Raw genomic sequence first — 3,052 nt, 5'->3', positions numbered from 1 at the left:
CTTATGTGCTCATTTATCAGGTCCTAGCCAACAATCGGGTAAAGCGGCCGACATAAAACAGAACATTAAGTAAATACTAGAGATGAGCGGGTTCGGTTTCTTTGAATCCGAACCCGCACGAACTTCACTTTTTTTTTCACGGGTCCGAGCGACTCGGATCTTCCCGCCTTGCTCGGTTAACCCGAGCGCGCCCGAACGTCATCATGACGCTGTCGGATTCTCGCGAGACTCGGATTCTATATAAGGAGCCGCGCGTCGCCGCCATTTTCACACGTGCATTGAGATTGATAGGGAGAGGACGTGGCTGGCGTCCTCTCCATTAGAATAGATTAGAAGAGAGAGAGAGAGAGAGAGATTGTGCAGACAGAGTTTACCACAGTGACCAGTGCAGTTGTTGTTAAGTTAACTTTTATTTAATATATCCGTTCTCTGCTATATCCGTTCTCTGCCTGAAAAAAACGATACACAGCAGTCACACAGTGTGACTCAGTCTGTGTGCACTCAGCTCAGCCCAGTGTGCTGCACATCAATGTATAAAAGCTTATAATAATTGTGGGGGAGACTGGGGAGCACTGCAGGTTGTTATAGCAGGAGCCAGGAGTACATAATATTATATTAATTTAAAATTAAACAGTGCACACTTTTGCTGCAGGAGTGCCACTGCCAGTGTGACTAGTGGTGACCAGTGCCTGACCACCAGTATAGTAGTATATTGTTGTATACTATCTCTTTATCAACCAGTCTATATTAGCAGCAGACACAGTACAGTGCGGTAGTTCACGGCTGTGGCTACCTCTGTGTCGGCAGTCGGCACTCGGCAGGCAGTCCGTCCATCCATAATTGTATAATTATATACCACCTAACCGTGGTATTTTTTTTTCTTTCTTTATACCGTCGTCATAGTCATACTAGTTGTTACGAGTATACTACTATCTCTTTATCAACCAGTGTACAGTGCGGTAGTTCACGGCTGTGGCTACCTCTGTGTCGGCAGTCGGCAGGCAGTCCGTCCATCCATAATTGTATTATTATAATATATACCACCTAACCGTGGTTTTTTTTTCATTCTTTATACCGTCATAGTGTCATACTAGTTGTTACGAGTATACTACTATCTCTTTATCAACCAGTGTACAGTGCGGTAGTTCACGGCTGTGGCTACCTCTGTGTCGGCAGTCGGCAGGCAGTCCGTCCATCCATAATTGTATTATAATATATACCACCTAACCGTGGTTTTTTTTCCATTCTTTATACCGTCATAGTGTCATACTAGTTGTTACGAGTATACTACTATCTCTTTATCAACCAGTGTACAGTGCGGTAGTTCACGGCTGTGGCTACCTCTGTGTCGGCAGTCGGCAGGCAGTCCGTCCATCCATAATTGTATTATAATATATACCACCTAACCGTGGTTTTTTTTTTCATTCTTTATACCGTCATAGTCAGTCATACTAGTTGTTACGAGTATACTACTATCTCTTTATCAACCAGTGTACAGTGCGGTAGTTCACGGCTGTGGCTACCTCTGTGTCGGCACTCGGCAGGCAGTCCGTCCATCCATAATTGTATTATAATATATACCACCTAACCGTGGTTTTTTTTTCATTCTTTATACCGTCATAGTGTCATACTAGTTGTTACGAGTATACTACTATCTCTTTATCAACCAGTGTACAGTGCGGTAGTTCACGGCTGTGGCTACCTCTGTGTCGGCAGTCGGCAGGCAGTCCGTCCATCCATAATTGTATTATAATATATACCACCTAACCGTGGTTTTTTTTTCATTCTTTATACCGTCATAGTGTCATACTAGTTGTTACGAGTATACTACTATCTCTTTATCAACCAGTGTACAGTGCGGTAGTTCACGGCTGTGGCTACCTCTGTGTCGGCAGTCGGCAGGCAGTCCGTCCATCCATAATTGTATTATAATATATACCACCTAACCGTGGTTTTTTTTTCATTCTTTATACCGTCATAGTCAGTCATACTAGTTGTTACGAGTATACTACTATCTCTTTATCAACCAGTGTACAGTGCGGTAGTTCACGGCTGTGGCTACCTCTGTGTCGGAACTCGGCAGGCAGTCCGTCCATCCATAATTGTATTACAATATATACCACCTAACCGTGGTTTTTTTTTCATTCTTTATACCGTCATAGTCAGTCATACTAGTTGTTACGAGTATACTACTATCTCTTTATCAACCAGTGTACAGTGCGGTAGTTCACGGCTGTGGCTACCTCTGTGTCGGAACTCGGCAGGCAGTCCGTCCATCCATAATTGTATTACAATATATACCACCTAACCGTGGTTTTTTTTTCATTCTTTATACCGTCATAGTCAGTCATACTAGTTGTTACGAGTATACTACTATCTCTTTATCAACCAGTGTACAGTGCGGTAGTTCACGGCTGTGGCTACCTCTGTGTCGGCAGTCGGCAGGCAGTCCGTCCATCCATAATTGTATTATAATATATACCACCTAACCGTGGTTTTTTTTTCATTCTTTATACCGTCATAGTCAGTCATACTAGTTGTTACGAGTATACTACTATCTCTTTATCAACCAGTGTACAGTGCGGTAGTTCACGGCTGTGGCTACCTCTGTGTCGGAACTCGGCAGGCAGTCCGTCCATCCATAATTGTATTACAATATATACCACCTAACCGTGGTTTTTTTTTCATTCTTTATACCGTCATAGTTAGTCATACTAGTTGTTACGAGTATACTACTATCTCTTTATCAACCAGTGTACAGTGCGGTAGTTCACGGCTGTGGCTACCTCTGTGTCGGCACTCGGCAGGCAGTCCGTCCATCCATAATTGTATTACAATATATACCACCTAACCGTGGTTTTTTTATACCACCTAACCGTGGCAGTCCGTCCATAATTGTATACTAGTATCCAATCCATCCATCTCCATTGTTTACCTGAGGTGCCTTTTAGTTCTGCCTATAAAATATGGAGAACAAAAAAGTTGAGGTTCCAAAATTAGGGAAAGATCAAGATCCACTTCCACCTCGTGCTGAAGCTGCTGCCACTAGTCA

Source organism: Pseudophryne corroboree, chromosome 8 (genome assembly GCF_028390025.1).
Source record: "Pseudophryne corroboree isolate aPseCor3 chromosome 8, aPseCor3.hap2, whole genome shotgun sequence".
In the NCBI taxonomy this organism is placed as follows: Eukaryota; Metazoa; Chordata; class Amphibia; order Anura; family Myobatrachidae; genus Pseudophryne; species Pseudophryne corroboree.
This window is presented reverse-complemented; position numbering follows the sequence as displayed.